Source organism: Tachypleus tridentatus, chromosome 6 (assembly GCF_004210375.1).
Source record: "Tachypleus tridentatus isolate NWPU-2018 chromosome 6, ASM421037v1, whole genome shotgun sequence".
Lineage (NCBI taxonomy): Eukaryota > Metazoa > Arthropoda > Merostomata > Xiphosura > Limulidae > Tachypleus > Tachypleus tridentatus.
The window spans coordinates 48,493,292-48,520,604 of NC_134830.1; the positions used below are offsets into that span (position 1 = coordinate 48,493,292).

At 33.2% G+C, this 27,313-nt stretch overlaps 1 pseudogene across 1 annotated transcript in view; it reads left to right on the forward strand.

The window, feature by feature from the left end:
• Nucleotides 1–4,177: 4,177 nt before the first annotated feature.
• Nucleotides 4,178–27,313, forward strand: part of LOC143252432 (kinesin heavy chain-like) — a 50,880-nt pseudogene continuing 27,744 nt past the window's right edge. The window contains exons 1-8 of the transcript XR_013028992.1: nucleotides 4,178–4,351; nucleotides 8,349–8,436; nucleotides 13,415–13,488; nucleotides 15,067–15,171; nucleotides 15,788–15,836; nucleotides 17,948–18,003; nucleotides 20,871–20,958; nucleotides 24,291–24,415. The product of XR_013028992.1 is annotated as a kinesin heavy chain-like (transcript). The remainder of the gene's footprint in view (nucleotides 4,352–8,348; nucleotides 8,437–13,414; nucleotides 13,489–15,066; nucleotides 15,172–15,787; nucleotides 15,837–17,947; nucleotides 18,004–20,870; nucleotides 20,959–24,290; nucleotides 24,416–27,313) is intronic.

Here is a 27,313-nt window from a genome sequence, read left to right on the forward strand (position 1 = left end):
ACAATCATTACGCTCAGTCATTTGAAATAGTTGGCATCTCTGCATTATCTGTGAAACACTAGAAACCTTCTTCAACATGGTATGCAAGTTCCTAAGACACTTACAGCTCATATGGAAACCCAGGAAACTTTTCAGTTTGAGATATCATTGTTCTACTTCGGTAATATCAGGATCAAGGATTCATGCTGTTGGTACGAATAGCAAATATATCTCTTTTATAATTTGCAAATGGACAGCCAAGGAATACCTGGACTGTTTATTACAAAGGTTTAGACAACTGATCGCATTGAATCACTGGACTAGGAAGTAGATAATGCAATTCTTATTTCACAATCTGAATAGCGAGCACATGATGCAGTTGAGTACTTAATAGAGGTACAACTGGTTGAAGGGGATAAAGTTGTGCATAAGTTATCTAAGAAGTTTGCTTCAGTAGAGAACTGAGTTAGTCACTGGGATGAATTCATAGTTAATAAGAGAGGTTCTTTAACTGGTGATTTTACCACATGCATCTAAAGCTTACTTTGCAATGGTGGTTGTAAATTATGAGGATATCCTTGTCAATGACTATCTAAAGACTTCCAAGTGGAGTAATAAGTCATCATCTGGAACAAGGGACATTAACACGCTACCAGAAATGTGGTAGTTCCCATGGATCGATTTCGAGAAAGGAAGAAGTCGGAAGTTGCAACTGTTTTTCTTCACGCCCCATGCTGTCCTATCCAAACAGGTATTCCTTATCAAGATTGTAGGTTCTCGTCGTCTGTCAATGCATCAAACCAACCAGACTGGTTGCCCATAAATGTACCAGACTATCCAAGGTCCTCCCATAGTCTTTGTGTTGCAACCAATGTAGCCACTGTCTCCACCTAAAGTTCGGTCTGGACAAGAGGGCCAGATTCAGTGCTATGTTTGTGAGTTGATTAAGCATTTCTGACCAAACTTATTTTACCTTGCTGGACATAAAGACTGTTAAGCCATAAGTTTTGCCCAGCTGTTAAGCAGATGCTGTTACTGCTTCAACTTTAGGAAAGTAAGTCGGACCTGGTCAATGAAAAGTTAAAGAGGTGGTGATCAGTTTTCCTATAAATGGTCTGGTTGGAGCTTGGTATGTGACAGATCGTGTATTTTATTAGAATGTTGATGGGTGTCGTTACATAAATGTTTCCCCTCAAGTCTATTAGTTCAAAATTAGATATGACAAGCATAAGTAGTCCTTATATATTTTTTGCAAATATCTGAAACAAAAATCAGTTTTTATTCGTTATAATGAACATTCTTTCTAGTTTATTCTATTTCCGTTGCTTATGCTACATTGAATAAAAATCCTAGATATGTCAAACAAAACATCGGAATTGTGATACATGAATTATTTTACGAACTTTACCTTTCTATAGCTAGTTTAGGATAAGTAATGGTAGATTATTTATACAGAGTATTCATGATTAATAAACCGAAATGGAGAGTGAAAACAAAAGTGTAGAAAACAATGTTTTAAAAGTGTTACGTCACCAATTAATATGGTGGAGGTGTTGTGATGGCATTGGAATATTTTGTTGGAATAGTTTAGGACCTGTGATCTCGCTCGAACTTAAAGTGACAGCAAATGGTTAAATTCGCGATGACGATAAACCCACATGAACTAAAAATGTATCTCAAGATGGTTGGTATAGGTATTAAACTTAAAACTTTTATTAAAATAAAGTAGAGAACAACTAAGTAGAGGTTAACTTGAACATGATCTAAGAAGGTCGAAATGTTGTTTTCTATTTTAATATAAGTTTTAATACCCATACCAGCCGTTTTGAGATACACTTTTACAAATGGTTAAATGTTTTTGTTTTTTTTAATTGCAGACAAATATGTCATCGTTTGATTAACATTTTATTCTCTAACAGAACTAATCTGTTCGAAGAAAAGCACACACCAACTTACACCATTGAAGTGGTTAAAGATTGTTTTAACCATGCCAGGCCTCAACACGTTCATAAAGCAGAAGTGGAAATTATAAGAACATTTTAACGAAAGTAAACAAACTGTACGATAATATGTCAACCACGTCGTGTCTGTTGTATCCAAAGCCAGGTGGTTAAGGCACTCGATTCGTAATCTGAGGGTCGGGCATTCGAATCCCCTTCACACCAAACATGCTCGCCCTTTCAGCCGTGGAGGCATTATAATGTGACGGTCAATCCAACTATTCTTTGGTAAAAGAGGAGTCCAAGAGTTGGCGGGAGATGGTGATGGTTAGCTGCCTTTCCTCTAGTCTTACACTGCAAAATTAGGGACGGCTAACGCAAAAACCCCTATGTGGCTTTGCACGAAATTTAAACAATAAATAAAATATATTTGCACCAATTCAAATAAGTTTCAAGTAAATGTACTGTTATCCACAAAGTATAAATGTGTAGATATGGGATTATAAAGTCATTAACTCTCTACATAGGGATATACATTAATAAAACCTTACAGACCTTGAGGTCGCGTAGGACATAAGAAACTCCCTAGATAGTAAGTCATTTAAAAAAAGTGAGGCAAACATATATATCTCTTGAATATAATGTCAGAATGACCTGTGTAGAGATGTAAAGTCTGGATGTCTATATGTCGGGAGTAGTTCATCGAACTAGGGCACTGTGTTAAATAATTTATTTCGAAAGGAGTTAATGAAATGGCTTGACAGTATAGAAATAGTCTGGAGGCAGGACTTTGAGAATCTCCGAGTTATATTTTAGCATTGTACAAGTTATTTCATTGAGACGTTTTTAATACTAGCTGGATTAACCGTTCTCTGGGTGGAAGTTAGGTAAATCCATGATCAATGAAAGGTTTGTTATCTCAGGACATGAAAAGTTACTTCTCTTATATGTAGTAGTATAAAACGCCCATAAAAACTGCAAAACACATGATGTTTAATCGCAAATTTGTTTCTCTTTATGGAACTAACAAACTTTCATGCCTAATTTGGTAAAAGTCCACTGACAGGGCGCGAGGTAATGGTAAAAAACAAACAAACCCCAAAATACCCATTAAAGTCCCACATAATAAAACTGAAAAAAATTGTATGCATTTTTCCATGAACCCAATGAATCACAATACCAAATTTGATAAATATCCATCCACACCGTGCGAATTAATCGCGTGGACATACAACAGACAGCACTATTGCAGTATAATCAGTACAAATCGTTTACATTTTTCTGTGAACTATTTATCGCATCTTGAGATTTATTGAGTGTATTTTGCTCATTCACACTATACACATACGGTGGCGTTGGAAGCGAGTAGTGCACACTTTTAATTTTGGCACAGTAAAATTAGGAAAATTACTCTAGGAAAAATATGATAGTGTATAAAATTTACCCCGCAGAAGAAAAACGCTTCAAAGGATCTTAGACGAGTTCTGGATTCCTTTGGGTCTGTGGGTCTCATTTTTTGGCTTCACTCGGTCGAATAAAACTTGTCCCCCCCCCTTCCCCAACTTCATTTTTAATCTGCTGGCTACATCTCTGACAAATTTGTCACTGAACTTGTTTTTTTTTTTGTATACAAGTGAAGATTTACAAAAATACTTGTTTACGCTACTAGATGGCAGTACACATAGATGCGACAACTTAACTACTGCAGGTAATGATCTGCTCAATTCAGTGACGTTTTTGTTCGAGTAATTTCATTTCCCAAGATGCTTTACTGTAGTACATTTGGTGAGGTAATATCAGGGTAGAATATATGAAGCATTACACATTGAAAACTTATAAACTGTACCAGCTGCATATGTTAACGTTACGATTTGACGTAGTTGACAGGCATGTAATACTGCTTTAAGGTTTAAATGTTTTTTGCTATGAATTTCTTACGAACCGCATTGGCGATACAGTGCGCCTGAGCAGTGTTGTTTTCGTGTTGAAATTTTATTTTCAGATCATATCGCCGGCAGGCGGACTTTAATTTAAGTTAGACTCGAAAATCGAATCTCCGGTCAAATACATCTGTCTTCAATTTTCAAAGGGGCCGGTAAGGTTGCAGATTATAATTATATACATCTAATTCTAAGTTATTTTACTTATAAAGTATAGTTATTACATTTCAGTTGAAAAAATAGTTGAAATATTTCGAAAATAAGTTTGAATTAGTATAACGTTATGAATAGTTATTTTTATTTTACATTTATAATTATATATAATTAAATTAAATGTCTTTGTGGAAAAGACCCAAAAATGACTGAAAACCATCAGAATGCAGTATTAAAGTGGTGTGCCGTTTCCGGCCTCTCAACAATTCAGAAGAAAAGACGGGAAGCAAATTCATCGTAAAGTTTCCATCAAATACAGAAGATTGTGTATCCATTAAGGTAAAATTATATTTTTGACTTAGCAAGAATGTTTCAGTATTATAATATACAGCAATAAAATATTAAAGCTGGGTTAATCTAATAAACGGGGGGATGCCAAGGCGTGATGTTTGTTTCTAAGGGCTAAAATTCCTAGCGGCCAAAATAATGAAACTGATATAGTGAGATATTGATTTTATGAATTCTAATTCTATTTATTTGCATCTGTTTGAAGATGGAAGAAAATAATTTTATTTTTGAAAAGTTTTGAGAAAATGTGAAATGAGTGTGTGTTTTTTCTTTCAATTTTACCTCGGGCCTTCTTAACCATTTATTGAAATAAACGATTGTGATGCAGCTTTTTTGTGTTTTTTATGTTGTAGATGTAACGGGAATAACTGATTACTGAAGGACTATTTGGAAAATCATTGTTTTGCGGAATGGGGGTTTTGTGTGGGCTTTTCTTTAGTCATATTATAGGAAAATATTATCCCTATAGTAACATGGCCAAGTTTTCCCTATGTACAATTGGTTAATATAAAATAATCCATATTTTTGAGGGATCGAAATAAAGAGAGCCATTTTCTAGTTGGCTCGCATTTTGTATGGAATTTCTAATCTATTGTTAGAAATGGAAGATTGACAGTTGAAATATGTGTGATTTGGAATTATAGATAAAAAGCGTGAGAGCTTGAAGAAAGATTGATTACTAAGTTGGTTAATAAAGGTTTACTAGATGCTGGAGTTCAACAATCATCCTAGAAAGGTTGAGAGCTGGAAGAAAGGCTGGATACTAGGTAATGTAATGAAGATTTACCAGATGGTGCAGGTCAACAGTCATTTTGAAATTATTTTATAACCAGTGCATTTGGTAACAAAGTTTCTATATAATTGTATCAGTGAATACTGTTCATAAAATAATGTTTTTGAGAACCTGATTGATAAATAATTTCAAAATGACTACATTTTTAACAATTAGATATAATTTATTGAAATGGTATTGGAATATAACTTAACAGTGTACAACTTGAATCTCATGGCTGTTTAAATGAAGAGTGAGGACTGCTGAATAACTTGAATATATTAGCTGTTTAGCTGAAGAGGGAGGACCATTGGACAACTCGAATCTTGCACATGTTGAACTGAAGTGTGAGGACTAGTGTACAAGTTGGATCTCACAGCTGTTCAACTGAAGAGTGAGGGCTACTGGATAACTTGAATCTTACACCTGTATAACTGAAGAGTGAGGACCACCAAATAACTTGAATCTAATGGCTTTTTAACTGAAAAGTGAGGACCACCAAATAACTTGAAGCTTGCAGCTGCTTAATTGAAAATCGAGAACCATCAAATAACTTGAATCTTACATCTGTATAACTGAAAAGTGAGGAACACTGGATAATTTGAATTCTGCAGCTGCTTAATTGAGAAGTGAGGATCATCAAATAACTTGAATCTTAAATCTGTATAACTGAAGAGTGAGGACAGTTGGGTAACTTGAATCTTAAATCTGTATAACTGAAGAATGATGTCCACCGAGTAACTTGAATTTCAGAACTGTTTAACTGGAGAGTGAAGACCACTGAATAACTTGAATCTGTTTAACTAAACAGCAGATCACTAGATAATTTACATAAAACAGCTGTTTAATTTAATAGTGGGGATGACTGGATAAGCTGAAATTAATCTTGATTTTTTTTCATTACGGTAATCTTTTCTGCTACAAGAATAAAAGTATTTTATAAACAGGTGTAAGCTAGATAAAATCAATGATGATAATAAAACTAGAACAAACTTTAAAATATGGTGATCTTTTTTAATTGATGTATATCTAAATGTAAATCATATATTCAAGAGCACAGAAATGTATTTTTTGCATTGATGATAAATTTTTGTTTTGTAAGGAAAGTGTTGAAATTTTGCTTATTTGTGGTACCTCTTTATTTTATAATGAAATTGTTGTAGTTTTGCTTAATTGTGGTGCACCTCTGTTTTGCAATGAGACTGATGTAGTTTTGCTCAATTGTGGTGCACCTCTGTTTTGCAATGAGACTTGTAGTTTTGCTCAATTGTGGTGCACTTCTGTTTTGCTATGAGACTGTTTTGGTTTTGCTCAGTTGCGGTGCACCTCTGTTTTGCAATGAGACTGTTTTGGTTTTGCTCAATTGCGGTGCACCTCTGTTTTGCTATGAGACTGTTTTGGTTTTGCTCAAATGTGCACCTCTGTTTTGCTATGAGACTGTTTTGTTTTGCTCAAATGTGCACCTCTGTTTTGCTATGAGACTGTTTTGGTTTTGCTCAATTGTGGTGCACCTCTGTTTTGCTATGAGACTGTTTTGGTTTTGCTCAATTGTGGTGCACCTCTGTTTTGCAATGAGACTGTTTTGGTTTTGCTCAATTGCGGTGCACCTCTGTTTTGCAATGAGACTGTTGTAGTTTTGCTCAATTGTGGTGCACCTCTGTTTTGCAATGAGACTGTTGTAGTTTTGCTCAATTGTGGTGCACCTCTGTTTTGCAATGAGACTGTTGTAGTTTTGCTCAATTGTGGTGCACCTCTGTTTTGCAATGAGACTGTTTTGGTTTTGCTCAATTGTGGTGCACCTCTGTTTTGCTATGAGACTGTTTTGGTTTTGCTCAATTGCGGTGCACCTCTGTTTTGCTATGAGACTGTTTTGGTTTTGCTCAATTGCGGTGCACCTCTGTTTTGCTATGAGACTGTTTTGGTTTTGCTCAATTGCGGTGCACCTCTGTTTTGCTATGAGACTGTTTTGGTTTTGCTCAGTTGCGGTGCACCTCTGTTTTGCTATGAGACTGTTTTGGTTTTGCTCAGTTGCGGTGCACCTCTGTTTTGCTATGAGACTGTTTTGGTTTTGCTCAGTTGCGGTGCACCTCTGTTTTGCTATGAGACTGTTTTGGTTTTGCTCAGTTGCGGTGCACCTCTGTTTTGCTATGAGACTGTTTTGGTTTTGCTCAATTGCGGTGCACCTCTGTTTTGCTATGAGACTGTTTTGGTTTTGCTCAATTGCGGTGCACCTCTGTTTTGCTATGAGACTGTTTTGGTTTTGCTCAATTGCGGTGCACCTCTGTTTTGCTATGAGACTGTTTTGGTTTTGCTCAATTGCGGTGCACCTCTGTTTTGCTATGAGACTGTTTTGGTTTTGCTCAATTGCGGTGCACCTCTGTTTTGCTATGAGACTGTTTTGGTTTTGCTCAATTGCGGTGCACCTCTGTTTTGCTATGAGACTGTTTTGGTTTTGCTCAATTGCGTGCACCTCTGTTTTGCTATGAGACTGTTTTGATTTTGCTCAATTGCGGTGCACCTCTGTTTTGCTATGAGACTGTTTTGGTTTTGCTCAATTGCGGTGCACCTCTGTTTTGCTATGAGACTGTTTTGATTTTGCTCAATTGTGGTGCACCTCTGTTTTGCTATGAGACTGTTTTGGTTTTGCTCAATTGCGGTGCACCTCTGTTTTGCTATGAGACTGTTTTGGTTTTGCTCAATTGCGGTGCACCTCTGTTTTGCTATGAGACTGTTTTGGTTTTGCTCAATTGCGTGCACCTTTGTTTTGCTATGAGACTGTTTTGGTTTTGCTCAATTGTGGTGCACCTCTGTTTTGCTATGAGACTGTTTTGGTTTTGCTCAATTGCGGTGCACCTCTGTTTTGTAATATTTTTTTATTCCTTTAAGGATCAAAATTTGTTTTGTTCTTTTTATTACATTTTCTTGGTTGAAGATCTAGTGTAAGCATACTCATCTTCTAGTGAAAAGCTAGTTTTGCCAAGAGATTACAGCATTTTAAGTCTGAATTCTTTCCAGAAATGGAGGATGATGCTTGAACTTGTTGCTAATAGGCTAAGAAAACCAGAAGGAAATGTACTTGCCCTCATGCCTTTAGTAACTATGAATATGACAGTTACATAAATGTATTGATAATTGATGGTAGTATTCATTGTAAACATTTAAAATTCAAGTTGGACTTTCTACTGACATCAGTTAATTTATTCCCTTGTGATGTAGAATAAAGTGTACATGTTTGACAAGGTAATTAAACCAAATGCCACACAAGAAAAGGTCTACAATGAAGCAGCAAAGCCCATTGTTTCAGGTAATCATGCATTTATTCAACCTTAACTCCTTCACAAAGAAAGCTCTTTTGCTGTTGATTTGTGGTAGCTACTTATCTTGTTGGTGTCTTTCATATATGCTATGTTTTCTCAAGTGTTTTATTGAAAGAAAAATGAATCATTACATTAAAATTGTACTGTGTAATGTTTTATAAGAAAATTGGTGTATCTAATGTTTTAGTTTTGATGCAGATCTGTATTTAAAACTTGTAAAATGTTTACATTGCTAAAGAATTTAGTATGTCTTAAGTTTATATTAACAGTATATTACTTTAATTAAAAAAATTTATTTTTTTGTTTCTAGACTTATAACATGAAAATAATGTATCTTTGTATTAAGACAAAGTTTCCTTATGTATACTTGCACAAACAGACTTTGTTTTTGAAGTACATACGAACACTGTAACAGTTTTGTATTATACCTGTATAAACAGTTGTGTGAAACCTGCCATTTATGATCTTCCCTCTCTCTTGACAAAGAATAATTCATCTGTTTTTCTTACTTTCTGTTAATGTTCCTTCAGTGTACTGTTGTCATGGTTATGTTCTAGATGTTTTTATAAAAACTTCAGTGAGTGCTGGCAGACATGTATGAAGCTTGCCAGTAATTATTTCACCTCTGAACTCTCTTCCTAAGAATGATGAGCACACTGTAATGTAGACATTTGTTATCTGTTTCTCCACGCACGTAATGTAAATGTGTTATCCTATTTTGCTCTCTGTAGTAACATGCCATAGCGTAGATATGTGCTATCCATACCCTGCTCCCTGTAGGAATGTGCTGTAGCATAGACGTGTGTTATACTTATGGTTTTTACTTTAGCCAGTTGTTAACTCTTAAATGTTCAGTTTCCAGATTTCATTCAAAGAAGTCAAAATGCTTATGGATTATGATAACTTTGGCCAAAATTTGTATGTTCACTCATAGCTACATGTTTTGAAATTATACGTTAATTTTGGAATAGTTGCTAAATTGGAAACTAACCATTGAGTAGTACTGGAGTAAGCACCACCTCCACTCCCAACAAAATAGTCCCCTATTGTAATTATATGATTTTTTAATCAAGACCTTTATCAGTGATCAATTTTATGATAAAAGTTTTGTGTGAGAAAATCAATGATAAAACTGGAAAGAAATGCTAGAAGCTTCACACTAGGCCTACATGTTAAACTTTTAAAATAGTGCTTGATTAAATATTTCATTACAAAAGGTAAAAAGTTTTTGTGTGATGAAAAAATAATTTAAAGTTAATTAATATAATGAAACTGAATCACAGTACAAAAAAACTTTAAAAATTTATGATTTTTTAGAATTGTGATTGTCAAATTTATGGTAAGGTAAAAAAACAAAAACATTTATGTAACAATGTTAATGAAACTCAAATTGTGTCTGGGCTCAATGAATCTTGTGACCATACCATTTGGAAGAAGCCAGGCTAAAGAGAATTCTGTTCAGAGTTTTGAGTTATATGTTAAAATCTTAGTTCTCTCCATGTGTTGATGAATTCAGTAATAAGATGAGATGGAAAATGTAACTTCTTATTGGTAAGTACAACAGACAATTTCATCATCCATTTCTGTTTGGATGTTTATTTTCCAAAGCAGGCATCAAGAAAGAGGGACAAATCTTGGCCCCACAGAACATCAATATGCTCATATTCTTACATTCGGACATGCAGGAATAGCATTTTTATTTTTGCATTTCACTAATTTTGTGAGGACCAAAACAGAAATAATGTTTGTTTTGTTTAAAGTACTTGAGTTAAAGTAAGTGGCCCAAATTAAGACATCCTCTTAAAAAACAAAAAAATTTTAGCATGTTAAGTAAATAAATATTTCTAAAGTGTATAAACTTGATATTAATCTAGATATTTCAGTACTTGATGGCATTCATTGAAGTTTTTGTATTATCCAAAATAATACATAGCAGTAAACTTTATTTAATTTAATAACTTAAGATTAGAACAAACTTATCACCAACCTCCATGTATAGGAAAAAAAATTCTTGTTTCCTTGCTGAAAATAATTTTGCTTTTGATATCGAATTTGTAATCTATCTATCATCCTACTACTCGTAACAACCTAACCTGCTCATGTTATCAGTTTTACTTAACTCTTGATTTAGTTTTTGATTTTTACTAAATAGGTTAATATTGTTTATTTTGTTATTTCTGATTATACTTTTGTGGATTTTAATTTTAAGAGTTTGATTTTGATGCTATATTTTCTGATAGTCCATTTTTGTTTTAATAGTCGTGTGAATCTTATTTTCTGTTTCTTCTTCCCTCATAATGTTAATAAACTTTATGTATTTGTCCAAATATTTTTCTATTCACTGTTATTTCTATCTTAATACACACATTTGACATAAATAATTGACCTAGTTTAATTGCAAAATAACTAAAAACCTAATGTCAAACTTGAAGTATAAACATAAAATGAAGAAGAAAGTAGTTACTTAAGATAGATACAATCCAAGCTTTCTATAACAGGATCAGTATGTGATTGGTATGTGATACAAGCCTGCTATAAAGAGGATCGGAAATTATTGGTTTACGACACAAGCCTGCTATAAAGAGGATCGGAAATTATTGGTTTACGACACAAGCCCGCTATAAAGAGGATCGGAAATTATTGGTTTACGACACAAGCCCGCTATAAAGAGGATCGGAAATTATTGGTTTACGATACAAGCCCGCTATAAACAGGATCGGAAATTATTGGTTTACGATACAAGCCCGCTATAAACAGGATCGGAATTATTGGTTTACTTATACAAGGCTATAAACAGGATCGGAAATTATTGGTTTACGCTATAAACAGGATCGAACAAGATACAAGCGCTATAAACAGGATCGAAATTAAATTTATTGGTTATAAACAGGATCGAAATTATTGGTTTATGATGCAAGCCCGCTATAAACAGGATCGGAAATTATTGGTTTACGACGCAAGCCTGCTATAAACAGGATCGGAAATTATTGGTTTACGACGCAAGCCTGCTATAAACAGGATCGGAAATTATTGGTTTACCCCAGCTATAAACAGGATCGGAAATTATTGGTTTACGATACAAGCCCGCTATAAACAGGATCGGAAATTATTGGTTTACGACACAAGCCTATAAACAGGATCGGAAATTATTGGTTTACGATACAAGCCTGCTATAAACAGGATCAAGCCTGCTATAAACAGGATCGGAAATTATTGGTTTACGATACAAGCCTGCTATAAACAGGATCGGAAATTATTGGTTTACGATACAAGCCTGCTATAAACAGGATCGGAAATTATTGGTTTATGATACAAGCCTGCTGTAGCAATATCAATGTTGTATTGTTCCAAATATCTTTTGTAGCTTTAGCAAATTGCTATGGGTTTTATTTCTTTCGTTATAATCCAATCTTGGCTATTCATGTATTGTTAATAGTGAGAGTGTATGTTTGAAGAATAAAAAGTAATATTAATAGATCTGTGATACAATGTAACACTAAAAAATAAATGTTTTGATGAGAGCAGCATATTTTAAGGTAATAACAGGTTGTGGACCTAGAGTAACACCATCACATGAAATGTAAATATTTTCACTCAACAGATAATGTGGCACTTCATTAGCAAATTTAAGAAGTTTGTTGAAACTAGATTTAATTAATTGACAATTTAATATTTGTTAAAACTTTGTTTGACTTTATAATTTCTGAAGGAATATTGGTGTAAAACAATTTTTTTTACCAGTTAACAGGTTCATATTAATATTCTTTCACATTAGGAAATATAAAGTATTTTTTCCTTAAAATTAATTTTTAATAAAATTTTTCTAAAATATCTTATATTTGGATTACTGTATTTTGTTCAAAGATGAAAACATGATACTATAATGTTTATTATTTATGGAAATTTTTAACACATATTCCTGTAATATTTTATTTATAATCTATTTATTTATTGTTCATATTAAGAGCTAAATTGAGTTTGCTTGTTTTTCACTTTCTACTGATAGAATAAAATACACCTACATTCTTATGATGTTAAGGATTCATGGAATATAAATTTTATTGTATGAGTCATGCTGCTCTCGTCCATGCACATAATTTATTTGAAGTTGCCAGCCAGGTTGTGTGACTCAACAGAAATATATGTAACATACTTGATGTCCTTCACACAGATACGTCTAGGATCTTTTGTTATGGTGGTGAAAGTGTGAGTGGTATTTATTAATAACTCCAGATCAACTGACAGTAACTCCAGCTATCCCATACCATGTAACATTAAATGTTGTTACTCCAAATCAGCTAACAGTAACTCCAGCTGTCCCAGATCATGTAACTGTAACTAAGTGTAGTTAGTCCAAATAAACTAATATACTCTGTTTTGTATTTGAACCTTTCTTCATTATTATACTAGTATACCCCATGTTCTATATATGGACATTTCTTCATCATTATACTAGTATACCCTATGTTCTATATTTCGACATTTTTTCATCATTATGCTTGTACATCCCATGTTCTATATTTGGACTTTTTTTTTTTATTATTTTACTAGTGTATATCATGTTTTCTATGTGAAAGTTTTTGTTCATTATGCTAATACATTTCGTGTTTTCTTTGTGGACTTGTTATGATAATTTTTCTAGTATTCTTTGTTTTCTGTGTGAACTTTTCTTGATTATAATATTATAGTTCACATTTTCTCTGAAGTTCTGTCTCATTTTGTCTTAACTGTATGCAGTAAATTACTTTTATCCTTTTGACAGAATTGTGTGTGAAAAAATGTTTCAATAAAAAAAAACTTTCTTTAACTATTGACTCGGACCGATATCAGACTGAAAAAAACCATAATTGTAAAAATTAACAACCTTCTCTTGTCATAGGGAGAAATAATATTACACAAACATATAAACAATGATAATATAATACAAAATGTAATATAAACTTCTGACATTCTGTTTTTGTTTAGATGTCCTTATGGGCTACAATGGGACGATTTTTGCATATGGCCAGACTTCTAGTGGAAAGACACACACTATGGAGGTAAGATATATGTTATTGTAAGTTATATTTTCAATTTTGTAATTTGGTTGTTAGCTAGAGGTAACTTCAGGACTTAATACTTAGATCAAATAGTTTAAAAGGATATGCCTAAAAACTTCTTTGGGTGATGAGGAAATTTTATCTAATACTTTCTAAGCAAGGTTATAAATACAGAATAGTTGTAAAGTATGTACAGTTGTTTTGGAATGGTTGAGTGTATCAGTCAGTGTGCTGATATATTTAGTTATATTTTGCAATCATACTTGTTTGATTTTACATTATTTCTAGTATTTTCAGACTTTTAAATACCATTTGTAATGTAGGCCTACAACAGTTTAGACAACATAGAAGTGATCAGGTTTGTGAAATCACTAGAGGAAATAATAATGTAATTTGCTCTCTTCATATAGACTTGAATGTTGAATTATTTTAACCGAATAGTTTTGAAGAAGCTGTTCACAAAAGAACAATGTCTTAACAATATGTAGAAGATATATAATGTTTTGTTTAGGGTTTAACATAATGTGAAAACTCAAATGTAAATGAACATGAGATAATATTTACATAAACATAATGTCTCTACCAGTCTTTCACATTATTTGACTTGTTCTCAATATATTTTCATTTATACAGTGAGCTTAATTCCTGTTCTTAAACAATTTTTATGGAATTATTTCAAACAAACTATAACTGGTACAATGGGATATAACTAAATATAGGATAGGATGTATTTGTTTTGAAATAATGTTTTTTTAATCAAATTCTTTCTGCAACTTGGGATCAGGGTTTAATGATTTGTTTATATCAGGCTCAAAAAGGGTTTTGAGCCATTCTAATCTTCTGTTCATTGACATAGGAATTCATTTGTATAGTATTCTAAATCCATAATTTAATCTGTTGAGTGCAATGTTGACATTTTTATTAAGTAAATCAAGTGCAAATATAACTAGTGCTAATACATTGCAGAAACATTAATTGGTAATATTTTAAACTTATCTTCATCTGTTTGAAGTCGTCTTCTTGATAGCTGGATTTCTTTATAATAGAATTTAACAAAATGACATTTAAGTAGAAGCTCAAACAATGATGACAAAGACATCAGATACATGTACAAGAAACTTAGCCACATGTCATAAGAAAGAAGACATGTACATGTAGAAATCTGACTAAATGTCACAGCATTAGGTAGTTGAAATGTGATTAAATATTGAAGAAACTTGAATACATGTCATAAGAATAGGACATAAAGTTGAATTCTGACTATATGTCAGTTATAAGACACAAGATGGGTAAAGAAGCAAGTGTGAATAGTTAGTTGTATGTCTTTTTTTATGAACCATTTATTGTCAGCAGACATTTTCTATCATTGTTATATTTAACCTTTTGATTTACTTGTATTTAAAGACTTCTGTTGTAAAGGACTTTGAAATGTGAAAACATTTTAATATAGTTATTAGAGACATTCCTGTCAAATAAGATACTAAACCCTAGCAAATGAATAATAAACATACTCATTTTATAACAGCCTTCTGTAAAATACATTCCCAGAGATAAAGACTTGTTTACTTTCTATTTTAGGGTATTCTGGATAGTTCTGTATTACAAGGTATCATTCCAAGAATTGTCAATGACATCTTTAATTATATTTACACAATGGAGGAAAATGTTGAATTTCACATCAAAGTAAGAACATATTTTAAATTTAGGTTAGTGCTTCTTGATATGCAAGTGATTTTATTTGTGTGAGTGCTGTGAGGAGACATTTTCTTGACTTCTTTGTTTTCTGGTTGAGATCGTGATGTATTCAGTGTAATTGGGTTATCTTTGTTTCTGTGATCTGAAGTGTTAATACCCATACCAGCTGTTCTGAGATATATTTTGTGCTATAATCAGTACAGTTATTAGAGATATCTTTTTACTAATCTCCTGTTTACATCCAAAGCTTATTTTCTAAGAGTTCTTCAAAATTGTAAGAGTTGTTGAAATACAGCTCGGAGCAAGTGACATGTATTAAATAAGTGTAAATATATATTCAGTTTAAACTTGATGTGATACCAAGGTTTAACTAGTTTTCAATTTTTTTAATGCTTCCTTGAGTGTTGACGGGTGTTCTGAAGGTGTGTGTGTGAATGTTTTGTTTTTCTTGTTCCTTTCTATCTTGTGTGAAATCACTGACTAAGTCAATTTGAGTACTTTAAATATGTTTAATGTGATGGGGTGTTAAAAATTATTTGAATCAAGTGATTTAAAATGCTAAAACATTATTTTTCTGCACCATTTAAATTATTCTTTCTTACAGGTGTCATATTTTGAGATATATATGGAAAAAATCAGGGATCTTCTAGACAGTAAGTATGGTATCTCAGAGACTCGTTGTAGTATGTTAGACAGTTAGTATATTATTTTAGAAAGTAAGTATAGCTTAAACAGTCAATGTGTAGTACCTTAGACAGTCAGTGTATTTGTATCTTATCAAGTGTAGTATCTCAGTCACTGTACTATCACAGACAGTAAGCATTGTATCTTAGACAATGTACTATCATGTACAGTCAGTGTGTATCTTAGAGAATCAGTGTACTTATTGTAGACAGTAAGTTTAATAACTTAGCTGTGTTTTTCAACTGTTAGTGTTTGTGTGAAGAGTGACTTATGTTCCTGCATTGTTTGTCGATACCATAAACTTCAAATTCATAAAATTTCATTATACCACAGAATTATGGATAAATAAACTTTAATGTTAGATTGTTTGTGTTAAACAAGAAACTAATTTAGAATAAACAATAATTTTCCCAACTATTTAAGTGCTGTTTTTGTTCTAAGGGAATACACAGTGTGAAAAACAATTGTCTATTCCTTAACTTGTAAACAGTAACTGTATGTTAACTTGTCCAAGTGAGAAAACACCTTAATGTAATTTTGGTGAAAATGAGTTAAAGCCTGGTTTTCCACAGAAGCCAGAAACATCTTTGTTAGTATTTAGAAGAAAAGTAAATGAAATGTTAACAAAACAAATATTTTATCTAAATACAAACTAAATGTACATACTACCAGAAAGACAATTATATATTACTTTGTTATTCTGCAAAGACTGTTAGTTTACTTTGTATCAAGTAATTGACAGAATTTATAATATCTTTAGATAAATAAAGAATACTACAAATAAAGTGAAAGTCTTCTTACATTTTTAGCATAAAACAATGCCTGAAGGAATATTTTAATAAATAATAAGGCTCAAATTTTGAAACAAAAAAGGGAATTCATTTAAAAAGATAGTGAGAGAGTAACTGAAAATTATCAGATGCTAAAGTTATCTATTTAATGACATGAAGCAGGAGTTAAATGATTTTAGACTATAAAAGGAATTTTTTAAACTAAAAATGAAAATTAAAAGCCAGAGGTAACACTGGCTGGACAGACTGTTTATATTGTAGTATAAAAAAATTAAAACAGAAGAAAAGCCAGAGGTAGCACTGGCTGGACAGACTGTGTATATTGTAGTATGACAAACTAAAACAGAAGAAAAGCCAGAGGTAGCACTGGCTGGACAGACTGTTTATATTGTAGTATAAAAAAATTAAAACAGAAGAAAAGCCAGAGGTAGCAATGGCTGGACAGACTGTTTATATTGTAGTATAACAAACTTAAACAGAAGAAAAGCCAGACAGACTTATTTTCTTCTACTTTTGATTACCGTATTTTCCGGTTAATAAGCCGAGGCCAATTTTCAGCTCTGAAAATGAGGGTTTTTGCTTATTACCGCCCAATAAGCTGAAGCCATTTTTAAGAAGTGACAAGTTTCTTCAAAATGATTTCTTAGTCTCGTTTCAGCGTCAGCATGCATGTTGTGTGTGATCATTGGCGTTCTGTAGTAAAGCAGAACGTGTCGTATTGAGACAGAGATGGAATCAATATGTCATTCGTTATTGGCTCCACTCACTGTAATTAGGTAACCAATGAAATTCCAGAAACAACCTTTCACTGTAGTCTTAACGTGCTTTGCTGATGGGACAAAATTACCGCCTATGGTAATTTTCAAAAGAAAAACATTTCCTAAGAAGATGAAATTTCCGAAAGGAGTGATCGGCCAATAAGCCGACCCCCAAAAATCAGGTCCAAAATTTAGGGCCAGAAATTCGGCTTATTAGGCAGAAAATACGGTAGTTTGATGCATTTTTATCATGCTTTAAGAATTCCTAAAAAAAATATTATAACAATAGGAATAGCAGGTTTTAATATTTGTTAATATTTTCTATTTTAAGCATTTCACTTTTGTTTGATTATTTATATCTGAGATATTTATATGAAAGTTTTGTATAGGTTTAGGTAACATTGTTTAGGAAAGACAGCAAAATTGGTTGAGTAAGGTTAGGGTAATTAGTCTTCTCTAAAACAATTTTTTTTTCTTCTTTTGGAATTTTTTTTTAATTTGCTTGAAGGCTAAATGTTTCTTTTCATTCAGTTTCCAAGACCAATCTCTCAGTTCATGAAGATAAAAATCGTGTTCCATATGTCAAGGTATGTTTTCCAACTTGTAAACAAGTATTTATATATCATACTTTGCAGATGGATCTTAGGGCCTACAACATTATTAAAATGGTAAGGTTAGGGTTAAAAATAATCTGTCTACAGAACCAGGATGTGGAGTTAATATTTTGTTGTACAAGTTCTTCAATCAGACAAGACATTAACTAGTCCAAAATGGGCTCTTAGTAGCCTGAACTGTGAAATGAATGAGCTTCAAGCCTGGTTGAATTAAATGTGTTCTAATCATTGCTGTGTAATAGTGTGATATGCAAGCATATCTTCTGCGTACTTGTATAGGAAATTTTTGAAGTTTTCTTTCATTTATCTAATTCCCAGGCAGTTGCATCATAAGTACATGGTCCAGGAAACCTGGAGTTTCCTTACTCTAACTGCTTTGTTTCATTGTTCGCTATAGCAAATAATATTTATTATGCTTATGGTAATGTTGAAGTAATATTTACATCCATTTTGAAAGAGGTATATTATTTGCTGACTGAATAGTTAATATCTGTATGTTAAAGGCTGCAAGTACTGTGCAAGAGAGCAAGAATCACATGGTAATGTCTTTGACTGTTACCTGTTAAATTAAAATGTTGTTTGTTAGTTTGGGTCTACCTAGAGATTTACAAATGCAGTTCGTTTTGGACATCAGCATGTTTAGTTTAGAGAGAGCTGCAGACCTAATGCACATGCTGCATTTTTGTTTTGTTTAGTTGCAATAGAGATTTTTTTTAAATGTTCATTCTTATTGTTTCTGACACACATATTTCAAAACTTGATTGAGTTTACAGTTAACTTTACCAATTTCCAGTCAACTCCAGTGTGATTATATCATCTATCTATCTGGTACTTGTATGTGAATCAGTGTTTATTGTCATTAGAGGATCTGTCTGGTGCTTGTATGTGAATCAGTTTTTATTGTCATTAGAGGATCTGTCTGGTGCTTGTATGTACTCAACAAATCAGAATTTTTTTAATGAAGCATTTTTACGAAAGATTTATTTGTGAATATATTGAGTTTGTTTTGTTACTTGTCTGAGTACAAAGTGATTTCAAGTTATGATTAAGAAAACTATTCTTTGTCCCAAAAATCTCAAATATTTTTTGTGTAATTCATAAAACCTCCTGAATACATTTTAAATGTTTGTTTTTAGCAAAACTTTATATTTTGTTATTTGTTTACTCTAGCTACATGGGGTTTGTCACTTTGACCAACGTCATAACCACTGTAAAAAAATTAACAAATATAAATTATTCTATTTTTGTTTCAGAATGACAACAGATTATAATGCTAAAATAGAAGTGTTTGGTCTAAATAGCTTAAATCTTGTAACATAATTCATTTATATACATTTATTATTTTTATTACATTAACCTTTCATTGTTGCCTGGTTAACAATACATAAACTACAATCGTGTGGTGCATGTGTCTTCATGTTACCTTATTCAATAATATAAAACTGTCTTTTAGTTGTTAGAAAGTGACTTATCTTGGCGTGGATTTTTGTGAACTAGTATTTGGTAAAATAGTCACATTTTAATTATTATAAATTGTATGTATATACATTATTACTATTTACAAATAAGTTTTTAAACTTTTTTCTTAAAATGTAAATAGTAAATAAATGAATATATCAAACAATTATTTCTTCTAGTTACAATCGTGTGGTGCATGTGTCTTCATGTTACCTTATTCAATAATATAAAACTGTCTTTTAGTTGTTAGAAAGTGACTTATCTTGGCGTGGATTTTTGTGAACTAGTATTTGGTAAAATAGTCACATTTTAATTATTATAAATTGTATGTATATACATTATTACTATTTACAAATAAGTTTTTAAACTTTTTTCTTAAAATGTAAATAGTAAATAAATGAATATATCAAACAATTATTTCTTCTAGTTACAACGAACTTTATACTCTCTTGCTGCTTGCCATAGGTTGCTAAGCCTTTTCAAGTTTCACATATGGAGGATGTGAAACAAAATAGTTTTTTAGGTTTAATGGATACATCTGAAATAACCAAATAATAATAAATTACTATATCAGTACCATACCATTCCACTACAATTTATCAAGCTCAGTAATTTAACTGTAATTTGTCGAATTTTAAGTTGAAATCTTGGTTCTAAAGAATGAGATGGCTTCCTTACACTTTAAAAATTGCTGAGAGAGCCACTAGTGGGACATTCTGGGCTTTTGATTGGTTATTCACATGTCACATATTGTAAATCACAGAAAAGTGCAGAAAAGGGATTCTTTCCAGGAATGGAAAGAAGTAAGCAGGGTCAGTGTTTCAGTACATAATCCATATCTCAACAAGTATAAATGATACGAGGCTTCTGTTTTATATTCTTGTATATCAGTATTGATAATTTGAGTTCCTAATTCGTGTAAAACTATAGACTTTGTACTTGGACATCACAAACATCTATTTTTAGCCAAGGCTCCATTCATCATCCATGTGACTCATTAAAATCATCATTTTAATATTAACGTTTAAATTATGAAATTAACTAATATGTAATATTAAAATCTAAATTAGAACCTACAGTTTGATATCAAACGTATTGCATAAACATTTAAAAAAAAATTTAATGAAACTTTGAATGCAAGTCAACAAATGAGATATGACCTTTGACCTATGGCCCAATGAGATAGTGTTAATACACACTTATATACTATTGTATTTTGTTGTTACATGTTTCTGTTTAGCACTAGACAAAAAGTGTTGTGTATAATGCTAGTTCTATCTTTTATATATAAAACCTTCTATGGAGTATCATAGTGCTACATAAAAAGTGTTGTTATATCTACTACCAGTGATATGGTTTATTAAAAAAAAAAATTCTTATAGGGAGTAACGGAACGTTTCGTCACCACTCCTGAAGAAGTAATGGAAGTGATTGATGAGGGAAAATCTAACAGGCACATTGCTGTGACTAGTAAGTCCAGTTTGATATCTTTATTGGGAGACATCAATTACTTTTTGTTGTACTGCATTGACCCTTCAGAGCCCAGAATCATGTTTTACAAATCAAAATACTTGCACAATCAGAGTAGCTTATGTTGTACAACCAAGCTTGCATATACATCAAAACAGTCAAGGGGTAATAGGTTTTATAGCTGTGACCAGCTCGGTTGTTACTGTCAGTGGCAACTCTTGATCAACAAAACAAGTACCAGATAACTGATCATGTGTTAGTGTCAATGACATAAAAGTGAAAGACAGTATTTTATCATTTATCAGGTTTGTCAGAAATAGTTGTGTGTAAAGATACATAGATTGACAGTAAAATGTCAGCACCATGACTAAGTCACTTAAGCGCATTTTCATAAGTAGTTCAGCTAGCTGTTAGTGAAATGCATGCTTCTCAGTATACTCAGGTGTAGAATGCGTACATATCAGGCTGTTGCATGTGAAATGTTAGATTTTTGAAGGAAATTGTGAAACAAAGTACATCTTTTTGTTGCTTAATTTATTTAATTAAAATTAAGCTCCTTTAGACTCAATACACTTCTGTCAATAAGTTGTAAGTTTAAAAATTCTATATTTAAAGAATTAGATGTTCTTTGATGCAACTAATACTTCAAAGGCACTTTCAATGACCTTTGATTTGCAAACTTTTTTTTTTCTTTTAGAAAAGTCAAATTGTTTGAAAACATTTATATTCTGTGGGGAAAAGATCTGGTGAATATTGGTGGATGAGTTAGTTTCATACTGAAATTCATGTTTTTAGACAGTAACAGGTGAGACATGAGGTTGAGCACTGTCATGAAGCGCTATGGGTCCACTGTGGTTTACTATTGCTGGATGTTTCTGAGATAATATTTGATGCATAATTTTAAGTTCACAACAGTATTTCTCTGCTGTGATTGTTTCTCCTGGGTTTATGAATAAATAATGGATCACACTTGCTGATAACCACCAAACACTGATCATAAGCTTCCTTGAGAAAGAGTTTGTTTTTACATGTGTTTTGGTGCTTCTTCATAGCAAAGCTGCTGTTTGGATTGTAGTCAACTTTTGTAAAGAATACATTTTTCATCATAGGTGACAATTCTATGGAGAAACTGGTCATTTTTGTTGTAAATAAGAAATGAAGACATTTAAACTCATCTTGTTTGATTTTTCAGTTAGTTTGTTAGGTACCCAGTTATTGAACTTTTTTACCTTCCAAATTGCTTCAGGATGTCAGAAAACTATTGAATAATGAACATTAAGTTTGTCAGCAAATTCTCTTATGGTTTGGGTATCTGATTTCTTCCTCATTAATGGCTGTCTGAGGATGGCCCTGGGGCTCATTTTGAAGGCTTGTATCACCAGAACAAAAGCTCTTAGACCAATACTGTGCTGTATGTTCATTAGCTGTACCCACACCAGATGTATGATTGATATTATAGCTACTTGAACTCCTACATTAAAATTACCTGAATATCAGTTTCATCCATGATGACAAAAATCAAATATAAATATGATTTAGTTCCTGAAATAAGAAAATTAAAGTAAGCTTGAAATGAACCAGTCAGTAAACTATTATTCAGACAAATTTATGATAATGCCTCTCTTTCAGCCACTAAAACTTGAGTTTCAAATTAGTATATGAAAATTCAACATTTCTTGTGCAACAGCTTTATTTTTAGAGTTACTGGGATAAAATCCAACACAGTTCATGGAGGAGTGCATGTGGTTTTGTTGGCATACTGGTTTGAGCCCAGTATACATGTGATCTTTATTTGGTATGACATGGAACTGTAAATGGCATAGGATGTGAGAATGTATTCTTGCAACTATTGTGTAACATGCATGATCATTTGGTTAGAACTTCTTTCTAATGGAATGATAGTGGTTGGTAACTTTATAGAAATAATGAGTTTCAAGATAATGGACTGGTTAGCATGTACACTAGATATAATAAGCTTATTTATCTCAAGGGTGCTTGCTTAGGATTCATCTCTGAGGAGTGCTGATGAACTAGAAGCAGCTCTGATGTAAGAGGGGGCCATTTTACCCAAGTACTTCAATGATTTTAAGCATGCTGCATGAATACAATACTAATATAATATATTAGTGCCTAAAATAATCACTTTATATTAACAACTATTTTTTTGATAATGTATTGGGCTGTAAAGTTTGTAGTTCCAAATAAATTTGGACAGAATATGGATTCTGTTTGTAATGATTGACATGATTGGCTACTTGGTACTGTTTTGGATGTAAAAAGAACATGGATGACAATGATATTAGTTAATAACAATAATAGTTGTTGTGCCTTTTTGTGAGTGGAATGTTAAAATCATTAATTGTTTTGAGCTATGTATTTCACTGAGAAACTGCTAAAACCTATATCATTTTTATAGCCTCTTGTCATTCCAATAGTTTCAAGATTTTGATTTATAACTATTTCATTATTTCTACAGTGCATGTTACTTCATTATGGTTACAGGAATTTATTTCTTATGTCACATGTATTAACATTGTAGTGATTGTAAATATCTGGAAAAGGTGTCAAATATTTTTTGTTCTTTATTTCCTGATGATGTGGTTGGATCAAGGAGATAACTTCAGTATTGTGGTATTATTGTGTTCAGATATCTTTATTTTCATGGATTTTTTATAAAAAGTATATAAAAAAAATTGTTATGGTTATATACTTAATACACTAGTCAGTTATAGCTATAAAGTTTCATAACATATCGAATAAAGATTTGATTTCATTTACAACTTTCAACATGCTTTTGTAAAATGTTTAAGTTAAAAACATGAAAGATAACTCAAAAGATTCTTGGTGGTATAGAACACTAGCAGTTTAAGTCTGGTATGTTTGGTGTCGTGAATAGTGTCTTAATATTGTATGTAATCTAATTCGGGATACAGTAGTTGTGACTAATTTTTCTATTTTTTAGCTTTGTAACTAAATTAAATTAAAAACTATAAAAATTATGGTTTATCTGAGTAATGACAATTTTATAATGAGTAATTTATATTTAGTTTTGTAATTTTTAAGGTATAAAATAGAGAAGAGAAGATGTTTAGAGAAAATGTGTTACAATAGGGGAACTCAGGATTTAAAAAAAAATATTGCCTTGTAGAATTAAGAACTTTTATACTGTTATTAATAGTAAAGGTTTTTTTATATTAATTGGGATAACACAAATAGTAGTTATAAACTTTTGATTGTAAGATAATAGAACTTTGTGTCATGCATTTTTTTATCATATTGAATAGTGTTTTGACATTGTACACTTAGTTTTAACCTTCACTGTTTTTCTGTAGATATGAATGAGCACAGCTCTCGCAGTCATAGTGTTTTCCTTATTAATGTTAAGCAAGAACATATGGAGAACCAGAGAAAATTAAGTGGTAAACTGTACCTTGTGGATTTAGCTGGAAGTGAAAAAGTGAGTAGTAAAAGAATGACCTCAACCTTGTTTACTTCAACAGTGTTTGTTACTTTATGTATTTTTTTCTATGTGTGTGTGTTAATTGAAATTGTTAAAAAGTGCCTTACTTAGTGTGCAAGGGGTTGTGGGTTTAATCACAAGTTGTAGAGAAATGAGTTATAAACTAATTTCCTCTTAAATAAGAATTGTACCTCACATAAAAGGCTTAGTTGTTGTTATAAAAGCAGAAATCTTAATATCTTTAAAGACTTTATTTCATATGAAGTTGAGTAACTACAAAAATACTGACCAATTAGCTTCCTTCCATTTATGCATTATTTAAACAACTGTGAACATCAGTCATTTTTGGTTACATATATCTACTGCCGAGCCAAACTACAATGATCTGTCCCTTACAGAGTAGTGAAACCACCTTCAACTTCTCTCAGATTACAATGGTCTCTCCTTTAACAAGGCAGTGAAACCACCTTCAACTTCTCTGTCAGATTATAATGGTATCTCCTTCAACAAGGCAGTGAAACCACCTTCAACTTCTCTCAGATTACAATGGTCTCTCCTTTAACAAGGCAGTGAAACCACCTTCAACTTCTCTCAGATTACAATGGTCTCTCCTTTAACAAGGCAGTGAAACCACCTTCAACTTCTCTGTCAGATTATAATGGTATCTCCTTCAACAAGGCAGTGAAACCACCTTCAACTTCTCTCAGATTACAATGGTCAACAAGGCAGTGAAACCACCTTCAACTTCTCTGTCAGATTACAATGGTATCTCCTTCAACAAGGCAGTGAAACCACCTTCAACTTCTCTGTCAGATTACAATGGTCTCTCCTTCAACAAGGCAGTTAAACCACCTTCAACATCTCTGTCAGATAATAATGGTCTCTCCTTCAATGGGGATCCCCTCGGTGTGGATTCATGTACGTGATGAGGGTACCTCTCAGGGAAGGTCCTGTTCTTTCAGTTTACCTTCTCTGGGATCTAAACATCCACCCACGTGTTTGCAGTGCATGGCGACCCATGAAGGGGAGGAGAGGATCATGGTGGTTGAGGGGTTCAACCCTAACACACCACTTTGGCTTTGAATTCCTGTAGATGGGCAGCCTTTGGGTGGCCCCCCTTGGGTCAGTCGGTTGGTCCACTTGGGCTAGAGTCAACCAAGTACCAGTGTTGGAAGTTCTCAACGGGTGTTGTGGACATTGTGTCTGATGGTGGTGTTTGGGTATAGTGCTCACGAAACCCTGGTGTTGCTGCAATGTTCTTGCATGACATTGTAGTGCGCCCCTCTTAGGGCTCCACGGTGGGTGGGTACCGAAATTTTCCTTTTTCCTATGGATCCTCCAATAAAAAATTTAAATAAAATAGTGAAAAAACAGTCAATAGGTAAACAACCACATCTTGAAGACTGAGCAGCAATCTTCAACATCTGTAACACCTGTACCACATTTTCTTATATTACATTCTCTTTCAGAAAAACCTTTAGGGCAAATGTCCCCTTTTTTTTATTCAGAGGGGACTAGAGGGACTTGCTGGCTCTCCAAAGTCAGTAAAGAGGCTTTGATCTGGAGCCTTATTGGTTGAAACATCCACATGCCAACACAGTGAACTCCTCTTGAATTCAAAGGCAGTTGGGGATGTACCTATTGAGGTTACCCCTCATGCTACTTTGAATTCATCACGAGGAATTATTGTTGAGAAGGACTTGAAGAACGTCCCCGAGTCAGAGATTCTCGCTGGTCTCTCCACAAGAGGAGTTTCTGCACTGAGATGCATCTCCACTCGCAAAGACGGAGTTACGCTGCCGACAAATATCCTCGTTTTGACATTTACATCACCACGTGCACCTGCCACCATCAAGGCAGGTTATCTAATTTGCAGGTTACGGCCGTACATTCCAAACCCTCTTCGATGTCTCCAATGCCAGAGGTTCGGCCACTCAAAGACGTCCTGTCGTGGTTCCCTGACATGTGCTTGTTGTGGTGGCAAGGACCACGATGCCTATGAGTGTCACACGAACCTACATTGTGTCAACTGCAATGGTTCCCACCCTTCCTACTTTTGTTCTTGCCCAAAATGGTTGGAGGAAAAAGAGGTGCAGCATTTGAAAACGACCCATAACATAAGTTATCCTGAGGCTCGGAAATTGCTGTCTGCCACTCCATCTCAGACATATGCTGCTGCACTTCGTTCCACAACTACAGTGGGAGTGCAGACAGATCTCTCTATACCTCCAAGAGAATTGTTTTCAAAACAAATGAAAAGCCTTTTGACCTCCATGGCTAAAAAGGTTGATTTCTGTTCCTCCCATACAGTCCAACAAATTTCAAGATCCACATCCTTCAGTTTCAAATGCAGGCATTTCTTCTGATACATCTTTTTCTCCAACTCCACGATGCAAAACAATCATTCGTTCACGTCCTCAGTCACTGGAATTCCCTTCCAACAACAAAGACCTGCCCCATCAACCCAGGGCAGGATCCATGGAGGTCAATAGACCTCCTCCGAATAAGGACAGTAAGGAAAAAAGACATGGTTGTAAACAGAACTGACTGTCTTTTTTACTATAATTGTCCCTTTACACTGGTGGAACTGAAAATGGCCCTTTATCGGTCTGGCAGTACATCTGTTGGACCAGATGATGTGTACACTATGACATTCTGCGCTATTCTTGATATTCTTCTAATTGTTTTTAACCGGATCTGGCAGGAAAATGTTTTTCCTCATTCCTGGCACATGCTATGATCTTATCTTTCTCTAAACCTAGGAAAGATCCCAAGATTCCTTCACGCTACTGTCCAATTGCTTTGACAAGCTGTCTCTGTAAGACCTTAGAGAGGATGGTTAATGCTCATCTTGTTTGGTTCTTTGAATCAAACAACCTCCTCTCGCCCACCCAG